General features: G+C 36.8%; 1 protein-coding gene across 2 annotated transcripts in view; it reads left to right on the forward strand.

Annotated features, from left to right (window-relative positions):
* TENM4 (teneurin transmembrane protein 4) overlaps positions 1-21,653 on the forward strand; it is a 927,633-nt gene that overhangs the window by 168,332 nt on the left and 737,648 nt on the right. For both annotated transcript variants that reach the window (XM_071432902.1, XM_071432903.1), the window contains one exon: positions 18,399-18,490. The gene's annotated coding sequence lies outside the window, so the exon portion shown is untranslated. The remainder of the gene's footprint in view (positions 1-18,398; positions 18,491-21,653) is intronic.

Raw genomic sequence — 21,653 nt, forward strand, 5'->3', positions numbered from 1 at the left:
CTGTAACTTGATAATTGTTGCAGTGGCTCATCCTTCCCTTCCCTTCCCTTCCCTTCCCTTCCCTTCCCTTCCCTTCCCTTCCCTTCCCTTCCCTTCCCTTCCCTTCCCTTCCCTTCCCTTCCCTTCCCTTCCCTTCCCTTCCCTTCCCTTCCCTTCCCTTCCCTTCCCTTCCCTTCCCTTCCCTTCCCTTCCCACTATTGTAGGCAAATTACATTGCAATAATAGGTGCTCATATACTGAGATCCCCAGAGTAAATATTTGAGGAAGGAGGACTGCATTTGCAGAGATACACCATAGATTACATATAATTTCCATCCAAAAAGAAAACAAAAGGTAAAATATTTCTTTTTAATACTTCACAAATTATTAAATTAATTCTTAACACGTGTCTTCCCAAAAGTTACTACATTCCTTCTAATGTTACCTTGGTCACTTAAATCAAGCTATACTTAGTAAACAGGAGAGATCTGCTGGTTTTTTCTGCCTGTCTGGTGTGTGAAGTCTGAAGAGATTTGTCCTGTTGCCTGAAGACAACTAAATTATATTTTTTCACGACTCCTAAAGGAAAGCAAATCTAGTGGAACAACTTCTCAGATTATAACTTCATTTCTGTGAGACATCCTGGGGGAGATATTCCTTGAGCTGTCTGAATTACGCTGTGCAAGGTTCTCAGCATGCTCCACACCGCCGATGTGCCCTCACATCTCACACCTTGTCAAGCACCGGTGATGCCCAGAGAGATGAGAATTAACCCATCATATCTTAGAAATGCCATTGACAGGACTCTGACTGCACCAGCCTGCAAGCAGATATGAAGGGAAGGGTGAAAGCATGCAGCAAACTATTTGCAAAGATTCCAAGAACTATTTTTTCATGCAATATTTACTCCCCCAAATCATATGTAAAAGCCCAGACTCTTCTTTACCTTGAAATTTGTCCTTTAAATAAGTCTGTATCACTTAAGAAACATCAGTACTACAAAACAAATCACTTTCCATTTAACATTTGTGCCAATCTTGTTTTAGCATGATTCCAAGTCATGAAACAGATACCAGCCTTGCAGTGTTAGAATGTGCAAAAATATTTTGAAAAACTAAAAAACTGAAAGAGTCTGCTTTTAATGAGACTGGCCATCAAAGAGAAACACACAGCTATGTGTAGGGATGCATGCAGTAGAATCTGTTTTCTGAGAGACTGCCATAAAGATCAAGTGCCATCACTTGTGTTGAGCTAAGTGTCTAATTTAGGCTGCTACTTTTGGGGTTGCAGCCCTCCAGAAATCCTGTATCACAGCATTTGGAAGCAGAGACTTATACACAGACTATTTTCAAGTAGTAATAGTGGATCAATCTAGGTCTTCATTTCAGTGTTTCAAAAACATACACACTGGCAGTGCCTAAATGGCACAGCAGAATGCAGAGCGGGTAGTACAGCAGATGCTACTATTTCTTACCCTTCAGCTATGCTTCTTTAGATTTTATTAGAACAAAATAAACTCAGCTAAAAATTCGTGTTAATATGTCTGCATTAGTTAACAGCCTGCTAGGAATTCTAATTATAATTGAGTTTATCATGGAGTACTACAGTATGCCCTTTCTTTAAATTTCTAGAGACCACTTAGGATGCAGATTGTTAGCTGTGTAAATATTTGTTGATATTTAAGATGCATAATTCATTTGTTTCCCCCAAAAAGCTGTGTAGCCTTTTTTGAAATACTGTTCAAATGATGTTATTTTATTGAAAACTATGCTGCTTAGCCAGTTAGGGTTCTTGCAAGAGATGAAGAGTTGTGAATTAGGGTAGATGAAAGAAGGTGAATAGGGTAGGAAAATAGGATAGATGAAGAGTTGTGAATTTGGAGATAAAGTTCTGATAATCCCTTTAAAATTATTCTTGGATATTCACTTAAGCATTGTGACTTTATATTTTTAACCCAGCTTGTAAAAGACAAGACACAGAATTTTTAATTGATTAAGGTAAAAGTATCAGTTGCAATGATTATTCATCCAGAGATTCTTACTCATAAGGCACAGAGGAATTCCTTATATTTTCCCTTTTTCCTATGAAGGTGCTGTAGGAATTCAGGGAGTTATTATTGGTCAGGATTAGATCAGAAACAAATTAATCATCAAAATTTCCATCTAATTCACAAGGCAGGCACTCTCTTTGGTTTATGTAGTTCAACACATTTCACAGAAAAATATGGCCATTAGCTACTGTTGCCTTATAAATAATATTTCAATTAGAAGTCATAAATAAATTATCATAGCTGCAAATCACTCTAAGTATCTCTTATTTAATGCTTGAAGAGTTTTTCTTTTTCTTTCAGCCTGGGTTTATCATTCTGTACTCAGTTTATAAAGATTAATTCAAAATACCATGAATATGTTGATTTGAATTTCATTCAAGCCCCATCACCCCTTTGACTTTTGCTACTTCCTTATTCTCCTAACCATTACATTTGTTGCTGAGCAGCAATCTTCACTTCGATCAGAGTTACTGTGCCCATGCCAGAATCAGCTGGTTTTCTCATGGGCTGTCTGTGGGTTAGCTTTCTCTCCTGTAGCTGGAAATTTGTAAGATAAAGCCTGTGAAGAGAAAAAAAACCCTCCACAGAACCCCCTCAAAGCTCCCCAGAATTTGTTCATGTACAGCAGCCTGTATTGTACTTCAATATCCTGTTTTGACATAAATGTTGCCTGCCAGAAACCTGAGTCTTTAATGTAGAAATAATAGTCCAGCTCTGACTTCTTTGCTTATTTGCTATATTATCATGTGTTCATTCTCTGATCACTGACCTCAGTAGCCCTTTCAAGCTAAAAAATTATATTTTCATGTCTTTTCCATTTTCTCTGGAAAAATATCAAATAATGACCTTTTAAAAAATACATTTTAGCATATGTGTCCTCTGCAAGCAGAAACCTTGCAAAAGAACCCAAACCAAAATGAAAAAACATTCCCCCAAACTGGATAGAATTCTTGTTTATTAGCTCTTGGAGACTACTGGGCTTTCTCCTCTTTTGAGTGAAGTTTCATTAACACTTTCTTGCCCCATATTAGTAAAATATGGACCTGATGACTTGCTCCTTTTATGATAAAGTGGAAAATTCACCAAAGACAAAAATGGAATGTGACATAAGTAGGGATGAATTACCAAAGGAATGGGGAGAAGAAAATATATCACCAAATATTCCTCTAATGAAACTTGTCACTTCTTAATGAAAGGAGTTGAAGGAATTTCTCATTTAAAACTGTTTCCTCTATGAATGCACATGTGAACTATTATTTAGGGGCAAAAAGCTTCTCCTCTAAATACCACTTCTTATATTCCATGTTTAATTGCAATGTGTTCAGACTCCTTACTATGATTCACCTTCCTTAGTTGTTAGTTCTCTTTATTATGCTATTCGGTTTTAATTCCACCCTCATTGAAATACTCATTCACTTGATCAATGTTAGCTAATATTTTTGTCACATTGCTGAACTCTTCCTTCTTCCTTCTTAATTTTTTCTTGTTTGTTTTTTCTTTTCCTTCTAGTCATCTGCAAAGTTAAAGTTTTTCTCTACTTGGTAATTTAACACACCAGGATATTCACAGTAGACATATGAAATTAATAAAGATACTGGTCTGGAGTGTCTTACCACATTTTTACCCAAATGATAAAATAATATTGCAAAACAAGAGAAGTAAAAGGGAGGGCTTTTTTTTCCCTAACTTTAAATATTTTAATTTATGTGAGGTGAGTTTCAATGAAGTAAAGGAATATGTTCTTTCCTAAATAATTTCAGGTGCATTCTTTGAATGGCACTGTGTGCTGGTTTATTACTATGTGGACATGATCACCTAATTATAAAGGCAAATGGAAGTTTAAAACTTGGGAATCAAGTCTTCCTAGACAGTTCTCAATGAATAGAAATTCTACATACATATTTATGGTAAAATTTTTCACTGAGTATTTAATTCCCTTTTGTTCTGTGAGAACCTGGATATAAAATCAAGAGATGTTACATTGCACTTTCATGCCTCTTGGCATTTTCCAGGAAAAGCAATGTAAAATTTGAGTTGACCTTGCTTTAATACAGTATAAAAGTATGTGCTTGTCAAAGAAATATGACATTGTACTAATAGTCTCTTTCTCTTAAATTGCAGCCTATGTAGTATTTTGCCCTCACACAGAACAATTGTGTACTGTAGTGTGTAACATATAGAAAAACAAGAATTTAAGAAACCTAAATATTTTCCATGTGATCATATACATGTAAATGTACAAAATTCCCAATAAGAGCTTCTGATCTGCCTTCAAAAAAGGTCAGCAGAACAATTTTAAGCTTTATTTTTTTCTAATGCACTAGCAATTTCAAAGTGCAACAAGATAACAGGGCTTCGTGCATCCTGTTCTCAAAAGACTGTGTTTCCCCTGATAGAGCAGTGGGCTGATGTGGTAATGCCACTTCCAAAACTCAGGCTAGACCCACTTCATGTCACATCATGGCACATGGGCACAGCCTCTCAGGTGCTCTAGTTTCTGGGTATCTGCATTGCATTTCTCAGTTCGGTGTGTGTCACACACTGTGAAGATCCCAGAAGTAAACCAACAGGAATACAGGACTTCTGGGGCAAAGGTAGCTATGTGACCAAGCCTGTGGTCAAGTAAATGTGATCATTTTACTTGACAGTCTCACAAAAGTTCTTTCATGGATGTCTGTGAACTGCAGAGCCCAAATAATTAAGATAAATGTAATTTGAGAGAACTGATGGAGTTATTGAGCTGTCAATATCAGCCACATAACCACCATTCTTCTAGGTGAAAGTGTGACCAGCCCTAAGAAGCTCGTAAAAAGAAAATGTATTTTAGCTGTTGATCAGAACTCGAAGTCTCTTGAAAATCCATATTAGTGCCTAAGTTATTAAGACTTACACCTCGTCCTTTCTTCATAAAATAGATTCTTCATAGGATTAATAGAAATATAAGGATTGGAGTCTAGAAGAAATTAACACACTGGACAGGATAATAATGCTTCCCATCTAGCCTGGAAACAAGGACACAATGAAATCCTCTCCAGTCAAAGAGATGTATCCTTGTACATCTTCATACTAGTGCAGAATGGATCCTCAGCTAGCAGAGACTGTGATGTGGTTTTGCATACTGTTCCTCAGCCAGGAATTATTTCCACAGAATAGTGACTTTTTCTCTAGGTAGCAGAGGGACCTTGCAATTGAGATTGCTTTCCTGCTCCTCCACCACCACCCCCTTTATTGCCTGTTAATCCTAATGAAATTTTTGACTCTTAGAAATCCAGCCTTAATATATTTTATGTATGGCATGTTTACATATAGCACCTTTTTCTTAAGGTGCAGCTGGTATTAGAAAGCAAAATATTTTTTAGTAAACAAGGAAAGGAAAGAAAAGCAGCATAGATTATACCATCCAACAGACCAGTGGTGTCCCTGCTTCAGTGTTGAGTAGACCACTAATCTCACACTGAATATTGCAGAAACTGAGATTTAGAAAAGATTGGCAGCATGGAAAAACTCAAAAAAAAAAAGAAGAGTAGAATTCCCACTGTACAAAAAATACCATTGATCAGTAAAATCAAACAAAATTAATAGTCATTTGAAAGTTTAACAGGAGACCAGATTAATCAGACTGGACATCCAAGTAAAAACTTATTAGTGAGATAAGCAGAATTCTGTTATCAAGAGATTAAAGACAAGAATTGAGCTGGATTTATTGCCCAAAAGAATATCCAGAAATAACAGCAAGAGCAGAAGAAGATTTTGTGAGAGAACAAAATTACAGCATTTTTTAGGCTTTAAACACTAAAATATTATTTCATAGATTAGTTTAAACCAGAAGAGATCACTGAAGCCAATTTTGTCCAATCTGCTCCTCAAAGCAGGGCCAACTTAAGCCAGATTTCTTGGAATCTTTTCCAAGTTGGATTTTTAATTAAGAGATAGACATTGCACAATCTCTCTCCAAAGGTGGCACAACCTCTTTGTGCCACCTTTTCCAATGTTTTGTTACCTTTCATCACGTATAATCAGAATTTCCCATCCTGCAGCTCCACCTTTGCCATTTTTTGTTCTGTATTTCTGTGTCTGTTTTCATCCACATTATACTGTCTGACTAGACACTTATAAACAACAGCAAGTTCTCCCTTTACCTTTCTGTTCTCCAGATTGAGGAAATCCATTTCTTACAGTCTGTCACAACCAGATCCCAGACTGTGTTACTGCATGGAATTATTCCTTCTCCATTCCAGGACTGCCTACTTTCTCTGTGGTGAAGTTCCTTCGAATCCATACCTTTTGAGTATCCTCTTAATGACTGACCTTATCAGCTTATTGAGTGCTCCCCACACTGATCTAGCTTCACCCAAAATCTTGCTGAGGTGCTCTCTGTCCCACTGCCAAACCATTAGCTGACTTTAAGCAGAATTATCTTTAGGAGTGATTCCTGAGAAACACCACTGGCAATCAGCACTCTTTTGGACTTCTTTTGGACTTCATTCTGTTGATCACAACTCCATGACCCAGCAATACCCATTTGTGTGACGTTTATGTATCCTTCTGTTGCATCTGGTGCTGGCCAGTTCTACAGATGTTTCCAAACATGACAGCTTTAACAAGTGACCCAATATGACCTTCTAAGAAATATTTCTCCGTGGTTCTTTAGCTTTAGTGAGCTATTCAATAGACTTTATAAATAAATGGTTCCCAATCATGGAATGTGCAGAACTGTTTAAACGAGTCAAATAAAATGCTGGAGTAAGAAACATTCCAGTCTCCTTTGTTTATTTCAAGCTACAGTTGGTGTTTAGATTTGGTTTCTTCTTGCAGACTTCTGTGAAAACTATTTTCACCAGGAGGATTCAGCTTCTGAGAGTCTTTTTTTCTTTTCTTTTATTCAGAATACTGCAAACAGTCCCTGATAAAAATTACATTAGTGTGATTTGCTGTTCTGTCCTTGCTTGCTATTGTACTACTGTGCAGTTAGTTCCTGACAAATCAAAGACGAGGGTATGAGTATTGCAAATCAGATTTGGAAAGTGTTTACTTCAGGGAAATTTGTACAGTTAGCATAGCATATTACATTCTAAGCAATGATTCACTCATTGTTCTCAACAAGACAAAAGATGAAACTAAAAGTAATATTTTGATGCACTACCATAAAAATACAAACCCTCTAAAGAAAAATTAATGGACTTTGTTTTATGTAAGAAATAAAAAGACTGGCCATTTCATGACTCTGCCTAGTAGTATAACAGCAGCAAATGGAACATCAGCTCAAGTATTGTAGTGTCATGATGAAGCAGGTACTTCTTCCCATAGTATCTGCTGCACAGTCACATCAGGTGGGGTTTTTGGTATCTGGGGTTGTGGGGGGTTTTTGCCTTTTTTTTCCCCAAATAAGCAGATTGCTAGTATTGAAGTGAATTCAAATTTTCTTAGCATCATTGGCATGAATTATTTTCCTGCCATAAAAGTTTTGCTTCAGTTTCTTTTGGCAATATTTGTTGTTGTTTTTTTATTAGCATGCCTAGGATAGTGGGAGTAGAGATTATAAAAAGTCTTAGCTGGAGTGTCAAATAAGGAAGATTCTACATTGAGAACAGCCTTTCCAAGCTGCAGGCCAGATGGTAGCTTTGGGACTCAGAAGCTGAAAGAAGTAGCTGGAGTTATGTCAAGACAAATAGTTAAAAAATAGGAGAAAAAGGAAGCAAAAGAGATTGTCAAGTCAAATCAGCACAAGCAACTATTTGTGCTACCCTTTTATATATGAATTAATGGATGTATTACTCACATATTAACTTAGCAAACAAATCTAAAGGAAGGAGAACCAAGGCGAAAAACAGAATATTTGAATAACCCTATACAAATATAATTCACTCTATTCACCTGTGGGATATTGTCAACCCATGATGTCATAATACAACTTTTGAATTAAAGATTGACACTGCTACTTGTCCAAACCTATGGACACTACATGGAGACCCAAATGCCCGGACAGCACAGTGCATTGAGAAGCCAATGTCTTCTACTTGTGCACCTGGAAACCTTATACCCTGATGTGACTGTACCACTCTGTAGCCTGCACTATACCACCACCCCTCTGGAACCAAGGCAAGGACTGGTGTACTTCTAGCTTCATATTTCAGAGCCATCTTAAAATATACTGAAGGATAATAAAGTGCTAAAATAAAAACACCTTCCAGATTATGGAAGTTTTCTTTTTTTTCAGACCTGACATTTTCAACCCCACCCATAAAAGGTGACAAGGACTGCTCAAAATAAAGTTCCTTGCTCATATGTGCAACTTTAATAGTGGGGTGATACCTTTCTTACCTTCAGCAGCAGCTAAAAGGAGTCAAAACATGACTGCTGTTACTGTGCTGTACTATCACAAAGGAAAAAGATAGATTGATCACTTCATTTTTTACTGAAAGTGGCAAAAAATACTGATATATACATATAGATACACACACACACACAAGAATTTTGCAGTCCAAGTCAGATCAATCCAAATCAGGTGTATAGCAAACACTGAGTAGCAGGAATTGCAAGCAAGGGGTAACTTAGCACCATTCAAAGAGGAATATGCTGTTGCTGCCATGAATTGATCTCAAAATTAGTGACAATTGTTTTTCATTCTTATGGCATATTCTTGCTGGAGGAAACATTCCAGAGTAATAAATTCTACAACAATTTATGTATTGAGAGAGAAGTGGAGTCTATAGGCCGTATTGAAGTTAACTGTAGCTCTTAGCTATTTGTTTAACACTGAGTTTCTGCCTAAGTGTGTGAGATAAAACAGGTTTACATAGCTAAGTTTTATATATAAGAGTTGCTTTGGATTACAAGAGAGGATTATTTACAGATTAGAGAGGCTGGATTTTTTTCTTATAAAGATGTGTAAAACCTTTCATATTTAGACAATGTGTTTCCTATATATAAAACTAGAAGGGGAAATCTCCTTACTGATAGAAGATTGAGGATAACTAGCTGGAAGGGAGTAACAGAATGGATTTTATGAGTAAGATTTAAAAATCTTTTTGAGAGAGCCTAACTGCTTCCATTCTCAAAAGACAAGAACTGTTGCATTTTAAAACATTTGGAAAACAGTTAGGCTTGAAAGGCAGACAGAGGGGAAGAATTTCACAGAATTTAAAACCATACCTCTCTTTTCTGCAACTTACTGCAGGCTGAGAAATTCCCGGCATGCACTGACAACATGTGTTTAAAGAAAGAACTACCATACTTGAATATTGGGTTTATGTTGTGCTGGAGATGTTGTGGAAGTCTTTAGAGAACATACTGGTATATTTGCTACCTAATAACTTCAACAAGCAATTAATGCCCTTTGAGGAGATATAGTAAAATTCTCAATCAATTTATCTTATAATGGAGTTTAAGAGGTGGTTTCATCATGGTCTACAAGCACTTAAGTGAGGAAAGCCATCTGATGGTAATGACTTTTTAATTCACTAGGAAGTCATAATGAGTTGCAGTGAGTAGAAGCTGATGCTAGATAAACCGAGGCTAGAACCGAGGTACATATACTAAGTAAAGCTAATTAGGCACTGAAAAAGCCTTCTTGGATGCATGATGGATTCCTCACCACCTGAAGTCTAAAAGCTGAGGTTAGACATCCTTTACGGGAGTTTGTGATAGTTCAAGCAGAAGCCATAATCTTGATACAGGAATTAGCATGTAAAGTTCTTTGTTATGTGCTTTTCAAGAAATCAGACAGGTATTTTACTGATCTGTTCTGACCTTAAATCCACACAGACTAGGCAAATGTTGAATATTTTTTTTATGTTATTCGGAAACTCCACAGATGTTTGCACATAATGGGATTGAAACAACAGTTTGGTGTAAGTACACCGGTGTAAGACAAAAGGTACCAGACAAAAGAGGGGACACATTTCCTCCCTCCTGAGCTTGCTTTCCAAAACAGGTTTCTTGATAGTTATCCAGAACACTAGAATGAAGCCTGTTCTTGCAATGACTCTCCAAGCTAGAACAGGGATATATGAATCTTCACAATGCAGATGATGAAAGATAGCAATAATCAACATTTATTTTCCACACTCAATTTTTTTATTGCTGAATTTGGTCCTGGACACTGGTGCAACGTCTTAGATCACCATGTTTCCTTTTCCAAATGAGGCAAAAAAATGTTATGATTGAAAACTCTTGATTTGAAGCAGAAAGTAGTGATTGAGGTTCTTGTTACAAAGCCAGGATCAGTAACCAGTTTTTTTCTTTTTGTTTTCCTAATCTACCCAAATGTAAAAAAATAAAAATTAAAATACTCAGGAGGTTAGTGTTGGAAATGATGGAAGAATATTCATCTCAAACTAAAGACTGAATCAATGGCATTAGAAATCAGAAGATTTCCTTGTTTTTTATTTGCAGCGTTTGGGTGAAAGAGTAAAAAAGATGTTAGGTCTTCCTGCGGAAATATCCATAAGAATCCGATCTGACCTTTCTGTTTAAGGATACAGTATAACATTTTTTTGATTTAGCTCAATAGATACATTAAAATTCTGCCCATTTAATTTTCTCACACCTGATTTCTCTCAGAAAGTAGAGAGAGTTTAGATACTTGTCAGCACATAATAAAAATGCAATCTTTAGGCTCATTCTGTTGATAAAGGAACTGATACACCTAACTCACTTTTTACACATGCTATATAAAATTTTAAAGGACTTTGCCTTTCTTAGCAATTGAATGCTAATTAAGGGTATTGATTCCACTTAATGAGTTGCAAACACTTTTTAAAAGGTCAGACCCGAAGTGGGTTATGTGGAAATGTATAGAACTTTCAATATTTTTATTTCATTGCTATTTAAGTATGCACCTGAAGAACATTTGATGAAATGTTAGAGAGCAATGAATAACACTAATGTTTTCCAGCTATGTAAATGAGTTGGATTAGAGCTGACAAGTGTTCTCTGTTATTTGGCCACCATCTCACATTGTATATCCTCAGCTTTTCAATTTATGTTAAAAGGGGTTGAGCTGGAGAACCTGGGCTCATTTAGCATTTCTCCTTCTCCAGCAGTAGCTGCAAGCAGACTGCAGGAAAAAAGGATGAACCGAACATGCAAATTTGATGCTTACATGTAATATTTTTCCATCCTCTAACCATCTTCAGGTTAGGGAATTTCCTGAATCTCTGTAGTTTAGCTGCTGTCTAGTAAATCACAAAAGCTTTTCCAAATGCTTCTTTAAAGACCATTTTTCTTATTTTTTGAAGGTATGTACAGAAGCAACAATCTTTTTTTTTGTCTTGTGTAGGTTTGGATGCAAAACAGCATTTCCTGTCAATACATATAATTGTGAACAGTCTAAATGCAAAACTGTATGCATAAGGAGTAAAAAAAACTCACTTGTATTTAAAAAGGTTGAAACACCATGGTTATAAAAAACATGGAGAGGAAAATCTCCTCACTGGGAGTTAAAAAGATGTGAAAGTTCTGACTGAAAATATTTATTGGGAATTTTTACATATATCTCCTACTGAAAAGTGGAGATATATGTAAAAGAGATACATGTAAGTGGAGAGTTGTATATCTGGCCCATTATGAGACCTCTCAAAAAAACCCCATAAAAGAACATGTCCCCTAAGTGTCTATTCATCAGAATCAGTATTAAATATGACAAGAAAAATGTATTTAATTTAATTAGCTAAATATTTTTATCAAGAACTCAGTTGCAGTGAACTCTAGCTCCTTGCTTTTCTCAAATATTGTGAGAAAGTTCAACTTGAGTGACACAGTTCTGTACGTTTAGCATGACAGCTGATACTGGGAAATGCCCCATGCTCATTCTGGGGGAGTTTGGACAGAGCAGAGAAAGGATTTTCGTATCTGATTTTAAACATCTACTATCTGAGCTAGTTAAGCAGACTCCAGTTATAATCAAAGATGAGAATCAAGGGGTTTTAGGGTGAAAAAACATGTCATCTTGGAGAAGAAGTCTAAAAGAGACAGATGTCTCATAATGTAGCAGTGCTGTTCACTCTTCCTGACTGGAAAGAGAGCCTAGGGTGACTGGCTCAGATGCAGATGTCCAACTTAGGTGTGATGAATCTCTCTCTAGGGTTTCTCCTGTCCCTCCTTGTTAACTATAGAAATAATCCTTCTTCAGATTGAAAACTTTGGAAATAAGTCTTGTAGGAAGCCAAATATCTTTATGGCTTTAAAGCATTATAAAACTTTTGCCATTTCAAGCATTTGTGAGCAGTGACTAAAGAACATTTGAGCTGGAAGCCAGCACTGCTGTGTACTTTTGCACTGTTTTCCTACTCAAGTGTCCTGAGCTCTTTCTCTTGCCTTCAATATAATCTCATTTTGTTGTAATAGTCTTTTCTTCTTTTCTCCTTTTCAATGCTTGGGTTGTTAAAAATGAAAATATGCCCAGAGACAGATGTAAAATTGCTGAGCTTTTCTCAAATCACTTCAGTCCAGTTTCCACTGTGTTCATCCTTCTACTGATATTTTCAAATACTTAAAATATCCATGTTGCCATTTCTTTCAAGTTAAAACTTGGTGTCTTGGATTAATCTTGATACAAATATAAACTCCAGGTCTATCTACAAAAATATAATACAGAAAGTAACAACAAAAATCTTATTATGAACTGTAGGACTTTGGATTTCATTTTGTAAATATGTAGCACCTAAGAAGCTTGTTTTTGTTTTCTTTGCACCATGACTGGCAGATTTCTAACTATTGTAAACCAGAAACTAGCTGCCACTAAAGAAATTTTATGAACGAACTGGTGTTAACTGACACTAGCAGTGCCAGTTAGCAATACATAAATGAATCATTACAGTGACCAGATACATCACCACATAGTTTGTCAGTCTCTCTCTTTCCACAAAATCTATACAGCATTCACAAGAATATCTGAGCTGCTGACAAGGAGCTCAAGACTTTCTGTTTAAATCACAGATGAATTCTGGAGAGGAATACATGACTCATCACATTACTAGATAACAGAAATTGAACTGCCTTAACAGTGCTGGCTTCATGAGCATTTTACCATGTTCCATGAAACTCCAAGTAGAAAATTGATTTTTGCATAAAAAAACCAAAAACAACAGTGAGGGGGTTGCAGGGGTACAAGTGTGTTGTTCTTCGTCTTTCCAAAGATCACACTTCTTTGGATATTCATGTGGATGTAAGAATGCAAGTAGGTGCTTACTCTGTAGAGTTGTCCAGTCCCCCTTTTTTTTCTGTAGCTTTCATCAGAACTCATCTTCCATGTAGTATTAACTCAAGGAGCATCATCTTTAACCTGGGCTTTGATCACACATAGAGATCTCTAAAATCGGACTACCTAGACAAGCAGGTGGAGCATGGTTTGACATTTCAGTGTAGGGCTACTGAAAAAGGTGATGCAGTGATGGTTCAAGTGCTGAGTGCTGCTTTACACAGCTACCCTGCTGTTAAAGTGGTATTTTGCAAGATAATTGTAACTTGATAGGAATGTATGCTACTCTGAAAAATCAGTGAGGATGCCAGCAAGAGACCAATTCTATATTGTCTGTATGTTTGAAGCAGGTGTTTATTTGCAAGAGAATTGACTGACAATTACTCATAAAAAGATCCTCTTTGGGGGACAGTTAGAGAAGCTAGCAAAAGTTAGTCTTCTAATCTGGATCACTCTCTAAAGGATCCTTTCCCTGAACTGACTATAATGGAAGCCTGGGGAAATTATTCTTAAGTTGTCCATGACTTGAGTTAGCCTTTGTGAATATCCCTCTGTGAGATATACCAAAGTAATATGTGTAAATGCTTACTATAGTCTTTAAACTGACTGCTCCTTCACATCACACTTAAAGTAACACATAGGCAAAATGGATGTAAATATAAATTAGTTTTGAAGTACATGGAGTTCTAACATTCCCTTTGTCAGCCACAAAATCTGAAGAGGAATCAAAGTGTGGGTGACCTGCCTCCCTGAGGTAACTTGAATGGCAATAGATAGTTGTAAGGAAAAAGGGAATTCAAGGCCAGATTTTCATTTCATTGCATTAAATCTTTCATGCCATGCTCCTAGTCTATCTTCCTTTTATCCATCTCCTGTGTGTATGATTTAATAGCAAGATGGATTGGAGAAATTTGGGGCCTGAGAAGGTGCAGTAGAATCCTATGAGTATATATATATGCAAATACTCATTTTTTACACTTCTATACAAACTCCCTCAACAAGGGAGTGTTCTGCCATTCCAGAGATATTGCAGGGTGCATCCCAGCCATCTACATGATGGTGTGTAAGCTGATGCAAGACCTCTGAGGTGTGTCCTTTAGGAATTGACCTGCTCTTTGGAATCTAAGGTGAGATGCTTCACCCTATTATGTAAGTGGCAGAGGCCACTTGTTATGTATCTGGTAGAGGCCAGTGTTCTGTGGCAACTAGGCTGAGACAGCTGAGCTGCCTTTTAGACTCTCTGAAGTCCTATCTTGTTGACTTTCTAATTTAAGAAAAAGCTCCATAGAGTTCACATTTCCGGACTCTAAATTGACTTCCACTCAAAATCATGTTTCCAAGCAGCCACATATCCTAGCAAACCATAGAATCATATAGAATTATAGAATGGTTTGGTTGAAAGGGACCTTGAAGGTCATCTAGTTCCAGCCTCTCCACTGTGTTTCTTTTCACAGTGATACCACAATGCAGATCTATCTTTCTTTGCAGTCCTGCTCTACCTTCTGTTCCTGTGCACGTGTCAAAACATCTTCAGTTCTGCAGTGTAAATCCTGAGAATTCAGTGCAAAATAGTCAATAAACAAGTTCCATTAAACAAATTTTTAGGTTTCTTATGGCTATATTACTGCAACTATTGAAATTCATGGTAAAGCATGATTTTATTGCTTAGTTATGACTCAAAAATCACTTTTGCCCCATCAGATTCCAGTTGGCTACATTAGTTTTTACTTTAGGCTGTTTGTACAAACCACCATTTTCTCTGAAGGTCAGAGGTACTATTTTAGGAGGGTGAATTTGTATTCTTTTGTGACTGATTGTCATAGATAATGGAAAATGGCAACTGGTTTTGTTCTCAGTGAGATATGTCTGTAAGTAATTATTAAGAAGGACTAGAACTTTCTATGGCTGATTGTCTCTTCTTTTAAAACTATAAATAAAAACTGAGAGCAATTAGGGCTAAAGGACAATCTGGATGTAATTTGTGTTCAATGCCTAACACAGCAGGACTCTAATTCAAATGGTGTTATATGCCATGATATTTCCACAGTTCTGCAATTCCCAGATTTGAGCCTGAAAAAGCTCAAACACTATAAAAAGTTATTTCTAACAAAGTGGATTTCTGGAAATGTTGGAATTACATTAATCTATTCTTTTGCGATATCTGGCACAGGTCCCCACATGCAAGGCTTTCCCAAAGCTCTGGCAAACACATTTTTGACATATCTTCATCCCAAGAAAAATCCTGTCTACAATAATGCTGGCCCAGCTATAAAATATATCATAAATACAAGGTCTAAGGGACAAAAGTAATGTATTTAGAAGCTGATTCTTTTGGAAAAAAAAGCTTTTAGAATGGCAAGAAAAGTAAAATGAAAAGCGGTAGAAAACCCTCCAGCAACACTGGAAACACCAACAAGGATTATTTATCATAAATAAAAGGCATTCAAAATGGCATGGCAAAGCACAATAGCCCCTAGTTGTGCAGAGACTGGGCTACCCAATTCATATTGGAGACAAATGGTATCTTATAAAGCTCATGGCATGTTAAATGCTCAGTTCTGAACTGCAACATGCCTGAAGTTTTTTAATTAGAAATGCAGCTGTGTCAATTAGATGCAGCATATAGTACTTACACTTTCTAGTAGTACAACTGGGGAAAAATACCTGCAAAAAATAAGTCTGTGTGAAAATCAAGCCAGCTTATAACTTGTGTTCATGTGTGGCGAGCAATTTATCTTCAGCTTAAAAGGCAGAAGAAAAAAATAGCAAAACAACACAAAACCTTTCAGATATTCTTTCATGCTTAACTACTCTGCAATCACTTTCTTTATTCACTCAGCATTCAGATTGCTTAATACTCTTCATAGCTTGTTTAGGTAATTTTTATATAATCACATAAATCAAACAATAACATTTCAAGCTTGGTTGATCTGTTATTTTGGTCCAGTAGTGAAACTGTGCATTTAGATCTTTCTTCAGACTCTCTCACCAGAAAGATAAAATACTTTCGATAAGTCATTTGGGATTGCCAAAACCTGTGTTTGGTTTGACTAATTTCTGCAAGCACAGAAGCAGGTCAGTCTGAACACCTGCCTCAGAAAGCTTCAAGTGTTCCAACATACAGGATGAGGTCTATCCCTAATGTCCCATTTTTTCCCCATCAGCCAGTTATTGCCCTGACTTCTGCTCCTCAGCTCCACTATGTGTGTACTCCATAATTCTGTGTTACAATCTGGGAAGGCTGTCCATTGATGTCAGCACCATGGAGCAGCTGCAGAAATCATCATAAAATACCCCAAAAAACCAAACAAAACAAACAATCTAAAAATTACTCTACTTAGGACTTTTCTTGATGAGTAGCACAGATGTCATGTTAGACATGTCATTCTACCTATCCAGAGAAGGGCAAGAGAGCTGCTGAAGGGTCTGGAGCACAAGAATTATGAAGAGAGGCTGAGGGAGCTGGGGGCATTTAGTCTGGAGAAAAGGAGGCTCAGGGGCCTTCTCACTCTCTACAAGTACCTGAAAGTAGGTTGCAGTAAGGTGTGGGTTGATCACCCAAGTAACAAGCAATAAGACAGGAGGAAGTGTTCACAGGTTGGGCCAGGGGAGGTTTAAATTGGATATTAAGAAAATTTCTTCCTTAGAAGGGTTTATATATCCTTGGCCAGATTTCTGCTTTCTTCAGATCTGCTAACCAAGTACTCTGACAGCTGCAGTGTGTCTCCAATTTTATTCCAGAAAGAAATAGAGGAAAAAAATCCACATACCTCTCTTCCTAACTACTGACTGGGTGGAGATGCTGCTCAGATCTGCCAATGGTGATGATCTGAGGCAGGGCTGGTATGCTGTCTCTAATTTATTTCGGCCATCTGCTTTTCCTCCTTCTAATTGGTGCATGTTAAGAGAGAAAATATTCTTAAAGAGCATTTAAGATGAGGATGCTCCTGGACTCACTAAAAACAGATTGAAATATAATATTTGTTTCTTATTGGGCAGATTGGTCTGTATCTCAGCAACCATTTCATATTTGGCAAGGCTATTCCTTTTACATAAAGTGATTACATGTACTAAGGTTGTTATTGGTATGAAGGATGCATTAGTAAAAGTGAGAAAAAATCTTTTTTAGCAGGTTCTGCTCACTTGTATAATATTTATGTTATAAATATTTGCAGTTTCTTTGTAAACATTGAGCTTTATGTGTCTTACTAATGCTTAGGAGATGAAAAGTGTATTCAAATAGGGGCCCTGAACACGGGTTTGTGTGCTCTGCTCCTTCACTATGAAACAACAGCTTTAAGGTTTGTCCATTGACTTCTCTCATCATCTCAGGGGAGGCCTTGGGAAAGGTGCATGAAGTTTAATCTGCAGTATTTCTGACCCTATACAATGGGTTTGTTCACGGGGAGTTAATTTTATTAAAGCCCGAACTCTCATATAAGAAAATTTCACAACCCTGAAGAAGCCTGCCTTCTGAGCCACTGCCACTTTGCAGATTGCAGGAGTGGGAGACAGCTAAACATTGTCAAAATAAAAATAGACAATGTGATTCTTGTTTCCCCTGCACGTTCTGGGTGGGATTCATGCTCTCTATGTCAACCAGCTGGCAGGTTGACATAGAGACATAGAGGCTGAGCTGACCATCTAAACAAATCGTGTGAAGAGAGGAACATCCACACAGGTGACTTGGTTTGCTCTCAGAGGTACTTCTCCTTCTCTACCAGCTTCAGATAAGAGTCTAATAACTACCTTAGACTAAGCTTCAAGAATGTAAAGCAGAGCAACACAAATTATACTTTCAAACAGTTTTTCCTCTAGCAAGACTGACATTGGATTTTCAAGGAGCACCAGAAAAACCTCTTCATTCAAGTAGATCAACACAATTTAGTTTTTATTCATTTTTATCATGAATATGCTTTTTTATAATATAAATTAATAAGCCTTTTTTGATTAATTTAATTATTAAGACCTGCCAGTATTTTGCTATATTGTTTTCAAATGTCATTTTTCCCAACAGTAATCTTAGTTAAATGCCTTGTAATAATAGCTACACTCTCCTAGTAGATATGATATTTCAATAGCATACAGTAATTCTCACTGACACTGTATTTGCATTTCTTATTTACAATATTCCTCAAAGAATTATGGTTTGTCTTTATCATTTTACAGGACACTGGTAATAATATATGGATTCTGTTGGAGACAGATAGAGTATCGTACAAGTATTGGATGAAATATTTACCTGGCAAACAGACTTGCTGGTAAGTCATTGTATTTTTTCTTCTCTTTTGCCACATTTCAGGTCCAACAATGTGAAGGAAGGTTTATAATCACGTTCAATTGGATTTTCACTAATTAAAAAAAAAAAAAAACCAAACAGAAGAAAACAAATTAAATTGTATATATTAAATATTTGTAGTTCCCTTTCCTAAATAGCTTCAGTACTACTATGTCCTATTTCCTCTCTCCCTTAGAAAAACATTTTCAGTTTCCACTTTGTGCTATTGTGTATCATGAGGCATTGTAGGTTTTTTTTATCTACAGGTACTCCCTCATCAGAAATGTCCAAAGTTCATTTCACAGGCTACTGCAAGATTCATAAAACTTCTTGCGATTTTTTAAATCCTTTTTTTCACTTTTTTTATTTTTTGGATTGGTCTTGTTTTATTTACTGTAGATATTGTGCTTTTGGTTTGGTTTTGATGCTAAAGAGTGTTTGTGGGGCTAGAAACATCAGTGCAGCTTTTATTTGTAGCTGATTAATATACGTCAGGTGCTAAAGAAAATCACACATTTAAAAGATTAGTTTTAAGGTCACTGGCCAAAATTTCCCAAGTTACAGTCCTATTGGTACCTCTGGTTTATTGTGTGATGTTGAGTGAGTAATTTCTGAAGAGCAGAAACTGTGCATCTGTGAGGAGGTACAGTAATGCATGTACAGTAGTGTATGAACTGAACTATTCTTCTTTACGTAATTGGAGAGATCACCAGGTAGCTCTTAAGAGTGACTAAACAGTCACTTATGTTCACTAGGCCTGATAAAACCTATTGCTTCTTAAAATATTAACAAAAATGAATAATATAAAATATATTTTTTTGTTTTAAATGGAGTTGCTTTAACTCTTGCATTTTCAATATTGTTTGCAATGCTGATTGCTACTTCCATCCATTGGGTCTAAGATCTGCACTTGAAATGCTGTTAGTGCTGGGATTTTGTATCAAAAATGTGGAAAAGAGACCAAAGGTGAAACCACCATGTTTGGATTGCTAGGTTGCTGCATAAAGATACATGTTCTAGAGACTGATGAAATACAAAGGACATTTTGTTTGTTGTTAGCCAAATAGACTGAAATACTTGACACTTTGAAATGTCTTGAGTTGGTCTCCTCTGTTAAGTCTTTATTGGGAAGAAAGAAAATATCTGGGAAAAGTATTAGTGTTGCATTTTCACACATTACCTGGATATGTACTAGGAGGAGGGGATCAAAGTATGTCCTTGGCAGAAGGGGGATTATTTCTACAGATAGTGTTCAAAACTCATCTGAATGATTTCCAAAGCAACCTCATCCAGTTAGACTTGCTTTTGAAGTAAGGGTGAACTAGACATCCAGAGGTCCCTTCCAACCTAACTTATTCTAACATTCTGGGGTTCTATGTAGTTGGGTGAAATGTGTGATGATCAGAAAACTATTTTATGATATACACACACCAAGGTACTTTACTTAATCTTCAAGAGAAATTTCATGATTTAATATGAGATGAGAGCAACGGGCCTCTAAAGATGCTGAGGGAAGTTGGGGAGCCAGAAAAGGGGAAGTGGGATTACTTTAGTAAGGTTAGGATCCAGCTGTGGGAGATAATTAGGTACTTAATACCATAGATGTACACATAACTTTTCCTGTGGTTTTAAGATTTTATTTTAAATGCTTTTGTTTTAAAGTATGACTTGCTCTCAGAAGCCTGTATGATCACTGAATGCTTTGATTGCTGGAGGGCACAGATTTCTACATGCTGAGCAAAACTTAAGCTCACTTGGGGAATCAGGACTGATTTTGCAGAGGGAACTCTGTCCAGTCTCCCTGCCAGAGGGCCATGAAACACCACAGGGGAATATGAGTGAAGAATACTATGTTTCTGTAAAAAGGAAAAATGTCATTTTGCAGTGTGGATAAAAGTATAGCCTGCAAAATGCAAAATTAACCACCTGCTATGCTCTGTTCAGTATTGATACAACCTCAGGAATATCCATGATGGGACACTTAAAAAAAAGCTAAAGACTAGCTGGACATGGACCTCTGAGGATAAACAAGGATGAGTATGCAAGATTCATGAGCAAGAATGAAAAGAAAGGTGGAATTGCTTGAGCTGATTTACAGTGATGAGCTTAAAATAAGTGATGGGCTTTTCAAAAAAGAAATAAATGCTTTATTCTCTCCATTAAATTAATCCTGGAGAGAGAAGAATGTTGGGAAATTAAATTGAACTCAATTCAGGGTGGGTAATAGCAGAGAGCTTAGACAGATTGGAAAAATACAGTGCTGGAATACACTGCTTGGATGTATTTTGGAGGGTTTTCAGAACAGGTTGGAGAATCTTCAGTCAGATATAACTGATCCCCATTGGGATATAGGATTAAGTCCATCTCCTGTGGTCTTTCCCAGACCTGCTTGTTTCTAGTACACTGCCCCTGAATCCAGAGCAAAAATTACCAGATGATCTTGCTCAAGGAAACAGTTGTGTAGAAAGGGTGGAGGGGGAAGGGAGGCTGTGGATAAAGTCAGCTCTCTGCTGTACATTATAGTGGCCAACAAATGCAACCTTCACCTGATGAAATTTGTACTGTCTGTCTCAGCATCCACTTGGGCTTGTTGGAAGGTGAATCCCTGACAGGAGGCTCTCATTAACAACCATCTCAAACTGCATTCTCAATGTGTTGAAAAGCATAAAGGCAATATCTATTTGCCCTGTTTGCTTTAAAAGGGTGTGGCTTGGATACCCTATCTGAAACCAACAGCCCTTATATTCCATACATGATCATATCACATTGACATATCTACTGATTAACGTCATAGATTGATGCTTTTAGCAGCAACCAAAGCCATATTGGGAATCTGAAGGCTTCTAAACACACCAGAAAACATCTGTGATGGACATACACAGCAACTGTACCACATGCATGGGCAGAATATCATTTTGGAAGCACAAGAAATCAGCACTGTGTCTGGAAATGAAATTATTATGAACTAAATTGATAATTACAAGAAGTAACAGCTCTGTTTCCAAACACTAGGAATCATAATCCTTTTAGCAAATAATCATGCTGTTTATATGCCTTACAATTAGGTGCATGAGAATTGGGAGATGAGACACTTCTCTGTATATCTCAACTGTATAAAAATATAAGTAGTTATAACAGTTCTTTTC

Source organism: Agelaius tricolor, unplaced genomic scaffold (genome assembly GCF_023055355.1).
Source record: "Agelaius tricolor isolate 1412-34295 unplaced genomic scaffold, bAgeTri1.0.p SCAF_9, whole genome shotgun sequence".
NCBI classification, from domain to species: domain Eukaryota; kingdom Metazoa; phylum Chordata; class Aves; order Passeriformes; family Icteridae; genus Agelaius; species Agelaius tricolor.